General features: G+C 40.5%; 1 pseudogene across 1 annotated transcript; it reads left to right on the plus strand.

The window, feature by feature from the left end:
* Positions 1–3,771: 3,771 nt before the first annotated feature.
* Positions 3,772–8,224, plus strand: LOC308278845 (prefoldin subunit 3-like; annotated as a pseudogene). The gene is made up of 2 exons: positions 3,772–4,350; positions 8,167–8,224. The product of its transcript is annotated as a prefoldin subunit 3-like (transcript).
* Positions 8,225–9,659: the final 1,435 nt, after the last annotated feature.

Here is a 9,659-nt window from a genome sequence, read left to right on the forward strand (position 1 = left end):
AAGGTACACATAGGATTTCGCCACACGTGAAGAACCCAGGGCCAAGAGCTGTATAGCAAGCTTTTAACAAGGCAGTCCTCCTTTCCTAGGGAGCAAACAGTCACACTGTGGTCATATTTTGGTCTTAGCCAGCCTAATTATATATGTGATTCTCTGGAAACTATTCAGTATCAGTGGCTGGTTAGGCCTTAGTATTGGCACACTTAGCGAGGTCATCCAAGGAAGCTTGGAATCCATGGTGGACCGCCTCTCCTATAAACTAGTGAAGAGATTTGTATAGAATTCATTTTTACTTCCAAATTATTTAGCTTATTATTTCTAGAGATACTTGAATAAGATAAAATGAACCCAAAGAGAAGAAAACCCCAAACTTTAAGTTAAAAAGTAAAGCTTAGAAAACAGTGATCCTTAAGAAAATATTAATTATAACATTGAGTTTTGCTTTGATACTTATGAAGGATACCAAAATTACTAACTTTGAGTGTTATCAAAAGATTGCTAAATTAGGTACTGTTGATAGACAGGTAGTAGAATAGCATATTCACCAAACTAAAGGTCCAAATATTTTAAGAATTTCAATTCTTCAGTAATTTTATTTGTGTATATTTGCTTAAGGTTTCAGAGTGCTCTCTCTCTCTCTCTCTCTCTCTCTCTCTCTCTCTCTCTCTCTCTCTCTCTTTTGTTAAGCCAACCAGAAATGTATCTGTCATATTGGAACCAAGATTACATTGAATCCAAATTACTCAACTTTGAGGGCCAACAACATAGAAAAATAAACATGAATGAATCTACACCTTGAAATCTGATATTGGGTTAAGCATTTATCATCCCTTGAAACCATCATATAACAGTTTTTCACTGGAAAAAAGTTAAACTACATTGCCTTATATTTGGCAGCAAAGTAACAGTTCTGTCATGCTGAATTTCTGTATCATTCAGTTATTTCTTCTTTATATACATTGCATTTAATTATTATTTTTTTTGGTGGTACTGGGGATGGAACCCAGGGGCCCTCTACCTCTGGGCTACACTCTCATACCTATTTTATATTTTATTTGGAGACAGGGTCTCTTAAGCAAGCTGAGGCTGGCTTCGAACCTGCACGATCCTCCTGTCTCAGCCTCCCAAGCGCGGGGATTACAAGTGTGCGCCACCACGCCCAGCTTATTTATTTATTTTGGTGGTACTGGGGGTGGAACCCAGAGGCTTTCTACCTCTGGGCTATACTCCCAGACCTTTTTAAAAATATTTTATTAGAAACAGGGTCTCACTAAGTTGCTGAGAGCCTCACTAAGTAGCTGAGGCTGGCTTCGAACCCATAGGATCCTCCTGTCTCAGCCTCCCAAGCGCAGGGAATACAAGCGTGTGCCACCACACCCGGCTTGACAGTGTGATTTAATGTCAAGGCATTTTATCTTTGACCACAGAACAGTCTGAGATAGAACAAATAAATATATTTAAGAGACTATGCAGAAACCTGTATTGATGAGCAGAGTCACTGAAACTTAGCTCATCTGTCTCTGGTATGTAGTTGTCGCAGCCCATTTATAGATCTTCCCAGTCCTATACTGACCTCAACCAAATACCAGATTGTGTGTCACAATCATTAGGATTGTTGGTTCTGACTCAGGAATAGAAGAATGAATGAAATATGGCTTCAGTAAAAACTAGGCCAGCTTTATTTTTTGACATTCTCAAAGCTTGAAACAATCTCCCATTGTACCCATTAGGAATTATTTGGGCCACAGTATCAGAAAATTTGACTACCAATGGACAAGGGTTCACTTTTCTCACGAATCAAGGTGTCTGGAGAGTGTGGCTGCTGGGGTGTTGTTTCAGTGTCTCAACTGTATCAGGCTCCTCTGCTCCATAACTTCATGGTCACAAGATGGTTGCTACAGTGTAGTAGAGGGAAATAAATGGTCCCATGTATTTGTACTTTCAAAAGCAAAACTCTCCCAGAAGCTCTCCAACAGATTTCTGCTTATTGGTCATTAGTCAGAAACAGTGAAACATGGCTACTACTGGATGCAAGGGAAGCTGGGAAATGAAATTTTTTGTGGCTCCTTTCATGGAGACAAGACAAGGGTGAAAGCACACAGGAAGCAGACCTTATGTTAGCCAACCAACACATGGGAAACACGTGCAAATTTTTTGGTATTCAGATCTATTCAGTGGGACACAGGGCAGCAAAATTAGGAAGGAAATTAAAGTAGTTCTGTTTATGGGCAGTTCAAAACCTTCCTTCATGGCCAGGCATGGTGGCACACACTTGTAATCCCAGTATTTGGGAGGCTGAGACAGGAGGATTGCAGTTCTGAGGGCAGCCTCAGCTACTTAGTGAGGCCCTCTGCAACTCAGTGAGATCCTGTTTCAAAATAAGGAATAAAAACATAGGGCTGAGGGTGTAGCTTGGAGGTAGATGCCCCTGGGCTCAATCCCCAGTACCACCAAAAACCAAAAAAGCCTTCTTTCATTATTTTGCCAAAATAAAAAATCAAAGCTACCATTCAAGCTTTATTGATGAATATTTCCTGTAGTATACTGTATTATCTTACTTAATTTGATTTCTCACTTCCATGCATTTGCTTGTGCTATTAGCTCAGCCATAATGGACCTCTTTCTCCATTTTGGCATATCAAACATTTCATTCATGCTTCACAACTTAGCTCAAGTATTATCTCTTCCATGAAGTATTCCCTAATCTCCCCAAATGGAAACTATCACTGATCTCCAAGGCACATTATTGTCTCAAATAGCGATAGCTTGAGTGCTCTATATAGGATATCTCAATCCTCACAGCCACCCAATGAGATAGCACTATTGTTGTTCCCACTGTGTGGTTGCTGAAACAAAACGTGAAATTTTTCATTTGTTTAAGAGCACACAGTAAGGGCCAGAGTGAAGATTCAACCCCAGCTCTGGTGCCAAAATCCATTCACTTAACACTATGCCATACTTTTTTCTCCATACTCATTGGCTGCAAGTGGGCAGTTAATGTTGGAAGAGTATCTTGCTCACCTCTAGCCTTTTCCCCTACTTTACTCTCCCACCCCTTAGAATTCAGAGGTGCTCAAGACAGTTACAAATAGATGAGTAAAGTGAAGGTTCTATCATATGGCAGCAAACAGTACATAAGAGATTAGATATCAGATTGGGTTCAAATTCTTATTTATTTGAGCAAGCTATTTGGGATAGCCTTGGAATTTAGACTGTTGGCTCTGTGTGTGTGTGTGTGTGTGTGTGTGTGTGTGTGTGTATCAGTGGGGATTGAACCCAAGGGGCATTCTACCTCCAAGCTACACCCCTGGCCTTATATTTTATTTTTATTTGAAAACAGGGTCTCACTAGGATGATGAGAGTCTCACTACTTGCTGAGGCTATCCTAGAACTTGTGATCCTCCTGTCTCAGCCTCCCAAGTACTGGGATTACAAGTGTGCACCACCATGCCCAGCTGGTATCTTTTTATAGTATGCAACAATATTTACTTAGATTTGTTTTATTTTTCTTCCTTCTTGATTCATATTTATATTGCCATACTATATCTTCAAATAACTCAAAAATAGTTTACATATCTAAGCACTGAATAATTTTGCAATTGTCAGTATTTGGGAAAAACAGCTGAGAGGTGCCAAACAAATGAAAATGTTTTCATTTCACTCTCAAGGTTGAATGCTAGTGAGGCTGGGTATAGAATTCTAGGACCAAAATAATTTTCCCTCAGATTTTTCAAGATATTATCTCCTGAGTTGCCAGCTGGCTTTCTCAAGATGGTGGCTTCTAAGGACATTTGTGGCACAGGACTGTCTGCAGGGAATGGTGGCAGCTTCTCCTGGGGATTCCTGAGGCTGCATTTGTGATGTAGGTTCCTTCATGAGACATCCTGGGAATGAGTTTGCAGATACAATACTAAGAAGCTGGATGAACAGTACCAGTATAGGTTTACAGAACCCAAACTTGCGTAAAAGAAAAAGAGGATAAATGGTCAGATTCCCGAAATTAAGCAGACTTTGGAAATTCTAATATTCATGGAAAAGAAAAAAGGAGTCCACCAATTCACTGGAGTCCAGATTCTTATTGGCAGATAATTTGTACTGCAAAGCTTTGGTTCCTCCTACTGATAAATTGTGTCTACGGTTGGGGGATAATATAAAGCTTGAATATGATATCGATGAAGCTCAGACATTGCTGGAAAGAAATTTATTGACTCCCACAAGAGTCTTGGTTCTTTTAAGGAAGACCTGAGCTTTCTTTGAGCTCAGTTTTCTATTACAGAAATCAATATGGCCAGGGGTTATAATTGGGATGTACGGAAAAAATAAAGATGATTCTACCAAGAACAAACTTTTGTATGTGTGTGTGGTACTGGAGATAGAACTCAGGGGCATTCTACCTCAGAGCTACACCTCTAGCCCCTCTTATTTTTTGTTTTGAAACAGGATCTTGCTAGGTTGTTGAGACTCTTAAGTTGTTGGTGCTGGCCTCAAACCTGCCATCCTCCTGTGTCAGCCTCCCAAATCCTGGGATTACAGGCATGCGCCACCACATCCAGCTACAAACATAATATTGGCAAGTAACATGTGGTTCAATTTTACAAGCACGTCATTTTGTTTTGTTTTGTTTTGTTTTATTTTATTTTGTAGTACTGGGGACGGAACCCAGGGCATTCTACCTCCGAGCTACACCCCCAGCCCTATTTTTTATTCTTTTATTTATTTTTTATTTTTTATTTTTTTGTGGTACTGGGGATGGAACCCAGGGTCATCATACCATCAACCCTACCCCAGCCCTATCTTTTTATTTTTTGAAACTGGGCCTCACTGAGTTGCAAAGGGCCTCACTAAGTAGCTGAGGCTGTCCACGAACCACAATCCTCCTGTCTCAGCCTCCCAAATGCTGGGATTACAAGCGTGCACCACCACTCTCTGCTCCAGTGAGCCCGGCATGGTGGCGCAAGCTTGCAATCCCAGTACTTGGGAGGCTGACACACAAGAGGATCCCCAGGTTCAAGGCCAGCCTCAGCTACTTAGTGAGGCCCTGTTTCAAAAATAAAGAATAAAAAATAGGGCTGTGGGTGTAGCTTGGAGGTAGAATGTCCCTGGGTTCAATCCTCAGTACCACACAAAACAACACCCCAATGTTTATTGTTAAAGACTTATATAACTTCAAATGTTTTATTATACATCTATTTGTGCAATTTTATAACAGCAAAATGATTAAAATTTTAAAAGATAATATTGTCTGATATAATCCATTATTGCCAGTGTCATGATCATTCATTTCTAGATAATCAGTTTATTTATCCTCTTAATGCTATTGAGATTTTCTTTATAAAATCTAAAATTTCACCATAAAATAAATAGGTGAGGGATTTTGTAAAAAATAACGATAATTCCGCTGGGTGTGGTGGTGCACACTTGTAATCCCAGCATATGGGAGGCTGAGACAGGAGGATTGTGGTTGGATCACAGCCTCAGCTACTACTTAGTGAGGTCCTTTGCAACTCAGTGAGTCCCTGTTTCAAAATAAAGAATGAAAAATAGGGCCAGGGGTGTAGCTTGGAGGTCAAATGCCCCTGGGTTCCATCCCCAGTACCGCAAAAAAAAAAAAAATATATATATATATATATACACACACACATACATACATACATACATATACACACATATATATGTATATAACAATAATTCTGTGCAGTTTGTAGACCTGAGTAGCCTGAAGACTAATGTATTCTTGAGCTGCAATAACATACTATAATTTTTTATTTTCTCCTTTCCATTATCTATATTTTATCCATAAAGAGTTATTATCAGATGGGTATTTAAACTTGTAGATCTATCTTTCATGTCTTTTACTTTTCATTTTTTTGCACCTATGTACTATGCTCCTGGCTCAGTCCCCATTTGTAATTATGGGTGAGATTAAGCTGGTATACGTTGTTAGACATTCTGTTCTAAGTCTTATTAGTTAGGAATATATTCTGATTGCTTGATGCCTGTGCCATACACTAGTCAGTAAATATTTTAACATGATTTTTAGATGCATTCATTATTCTTTTCAGCTCATATCTTCTCTCTCTCTCCCTCCCTCCCTCCCTCTCTCTCTTTCTCTGTCTCTTCATCTCTCTTCCCTTCCCTTCCCTTCCCTTCCCTTCCCTTCCCCTCCCCTCCCTTCCCCTCCCCTCCCTTCCCTTCCCTTCCCCGACCCTCTCTCTTTGTAGTACAGGGGATACAACCTAGGGCATTCTACCTCCAAGCTACATCCCCAGCCCTATTTTTTATTCTTTCTTTTTTTTCTTTTTTTCTTTATTTTGCAGTATTGGGGATAGAACCCAGAGGCATTCTACCTCCAGGCCACACCCCCAGCCCTATTTTATATTTTATTTGGAAACAGGGTCTCACTAAGTTTCTGAGACCCTCTCTAAGTAGCTGAGGCTGGATTCGAACCTGTGGGATCCTCCTGTCTCAGCCTTCCAAGCGCAGAGATTACAAGTGTTCACCACCACAGTTTATTCTTTATTTTGAAACAAGTTCTCACTAAGTTGCAGAGGGCCTCACTGAGTAGCTGAGGCTGGCTAAGAACCTGCAATCCTCCCAAGTACTGGGAATACAAGTGTCTACCACTATGTCCGGCTCAGCTCATCTCTTGAATTTCTTTTAAATTTCAATGATCATATAGTTAATTTCAGTTCTAAAGGCTCTAGTTATATCGGTCTCCTATACTTTTCTCCGGAATATTCCTGAGGTTATTATACTTAATTTTAAATTTTTCTTCAGTTTGCTATGTTAACTGTTTTTTCCATTTCAGGAGTATACTAACTTTCTTTCTTGGTTGTGTACTTTTCTTCCTTCTTTCTTTCTTTTCTTTTCTTTCCTTTTCTTTTCTGTTTTTTTTCTTTCTTCTGTGTGTTAAGGATTGAACCCAGTAGCATTCTACTTCTGACCTATACTTCCAGCCCTATTTTATTTTTTTATTATGAATCAGTGTCTCACTAGGTTGCTGAAGGCCTTACTAAGTTGCTGAGGCTGGCTTCAAACCTGTGATCCTCCTGTTTCAGCCTCCCAAGTACTGGAATTACAAGTGTGCACCACCACTATGCCCAATTGTGTGCTTGTCTCTTTGAGATACTCTTGTTATTCTGTCTGTGGATTTTTATTCCGTGTAACGAATTCAGAATTACTAGCAATGAGAGAGTTTAAGTAAATTTCAGTTTTCTGAATTAATTTGCAGCAAAGCTCTTTCAATAATAAAACATAAATATTTTTACATAGATATTACTGTGGCTATATAATAATATCACATAGGAGTGCAGTCTCCTTTATAAGCAGGCAATAGAATATGAGAAGCTTTAAGGGGAAGGAATCTCTTCCCAAATTAAAAATCTCAGAGATATACTTCTTCTGGGCTTGAAAGTCAGATTTTTATACTACTCATTCAGTTTGATAATCCCAAAATAAAGTCAACATTAAACATTGTGAGGCCTCTTGCAACTCCGTGGGACCTTGTTTCAAAATTAAAAGAAAAAATAGGGCTGGGGGTGTAGCTCAGAGGTAGAATGCCCCTGGGTTCCATCACCAGTACCACACACACAAAAAATTGATTCTAGATTAGGTGTAACATGCATGTAATCCCAGCATTTGGAAGGCCGAGACAGGATTGTGGTTCATGCACAGCCTCAGCTATTACTTAGTGAGGCCCTTTGCAACTCAGTGAGACCTTGTTTCAAAATAAAGAATAAAAAATCGGGCTGGGTATGTAGCTCAGAGGTAGAATGCCCCTGGGCTCCATCACCAGTACTGAGAAAAAAAATCCTAGAGCTGAATGTGGTGGCACATGCCTGTAATCCCAGTACTTGGTAGGCTGAGACAGGAAGATTGCAAATTCGAGGTCAGCCTCAGCAATTTAGTGAGACTCTCAGCAACCTAGCAAGCCCCTGTTTCAAAAAATAAAAATAAAAAGGGGCAGAGGATGTAGCTCAGAGGTAGAATACTCCTTGGCTCAATTCAATCCCCAGTATCTCACCCTCCACACACACCCTGTCTATTGTGATACCTCGTCGAGAACCTGATATGCCAATTATCAGCTTGCTGCCTCACAGCTCCAAATCCACTCTTCTTTTCTCTCTTTGTGACATTGGGCCTTTTAGAACATTTCTCCTTTGCCAGACAGCGCAATGTCAAGCTTTGTCAGGTGAGGGTGCTGGAGGAACAGTGCAAAGCCTGACAGAGGCACTGGCTTTTCTTTCCTGTCTGGTTTGTTTCCTTTTCCTGAAATCTAATGGTACAGCTGCCAGTGGTATGCAGGAGACTGAGTGACACCCGCCATTCAGCAGTGTTCACCCGAATCCCAGCAGGTGTCATCCTTGCCAGCCGTGTAGAAACGATCAAGGGAATGCATCGAAACAGGCAGCCCCCGCTCACCAGCACCCTAGCCTGCAGCTCCCTGTTCTCCAGACTTGGCCTGACTTTTGAAGCTCAGCTCTGCCCCGTTGGACCTCAGAGGACTTGGCCACCCTCTAACCGGCTGCAACCACACCCTGTCTAGCCTGATCTGAATCTCAGAGGGGGCCTGCCAAAGGGACAGTAAGCTCAAGTGTTTGCTTTCTGTGGATTTGTGCCCTCAGCTCTACAGCTAGTAGCTGCTCCTTGCAATGCCATTCCTCTGTTCCTCAGAGTTTTCTTTCATCCTTTTAGTGATCACCTTTAACTAGTCAATAGTTCTTTGTATTAATTATGTTCAGATTGCTGGTATGGTTGCTGTCTTCTGACTGGAACCTAATTGATATAACCTGGCAAAAATATATGCAAAAAACCCCAATTGCATTGAACTTGCATATAAAAGATGATAAAATAACTTTATTGGTGTACTGTGAATGAACATGATGGTGAGATTCCAAATGATGCATTCACATATGCACATGCTGGTTTTTAATTTTTTTGCAGGTCTGGGGATGGAACCCAGAGGCATTCAACCTCCTATGCTACACCCCCTGTCCAATTTTTTATTCTATATTTTGAAACAGGGTCCCACTAAGTTGTAGAGGGCCTAAGTAGCTGAGGCTGTTCAGGAACCCTAGTCCTCAGATCTCAGCCTCGCAAATGCTGGGATTACAAGCAAGAGCCACCACACCCGGCTCACACATACTATTAATTTGGCCTGTTTTCTTTCTCCTATCTCCCCTTTCCTTGCCTTCCTCCCTCCCCTAATTCTCTTCCTCTACTCTACTGGTCTCCTAAATTTCACAAGATCCTCTTTTCTTTTCTTTTCTTTTCTTTTTCTCTCTCTAGCTTCCACATATAAAAGAGAGCACTCAGCCCTTAGTTTTCTGAGTATGGCTGTTCTCACTTACCATGATGTTATCTAGTTTCATCCCTTTTCCTCCAAATGTCATAATTTTGTTCTTCTTTATGGCTAAGTAAAACTCCATTGTGTATATAAACCACATTACTACATTTACTTTACCCATTCATCTGCTGATGGACATCTAAGTTAACTTGGCTACTGTGAATTGTGCTGCCATAAATATGGGTATGTATATGTCACTATCCTGACTCCAATTTTTTTATGTGTATGCGTGTGGTACTAGAGGATTGAATTCTAAAGGCATTCTACCTCCAAGCTACACCCCTAGCCCTATTTTTTATTCTTTATTTTGAAA

Source organism: Muscardinus avellanarius, assembly GCF_963383645.1.
Source record: "Muscardinus avellanarius genome assembly, chromosome: X".
NCBI classification, from domain to species: Eukaryota; Metazoa; Chordata; class Mammalia; order Rodentia; family Gliridae; genus Muscardinus; species Muscardinus avellanarius.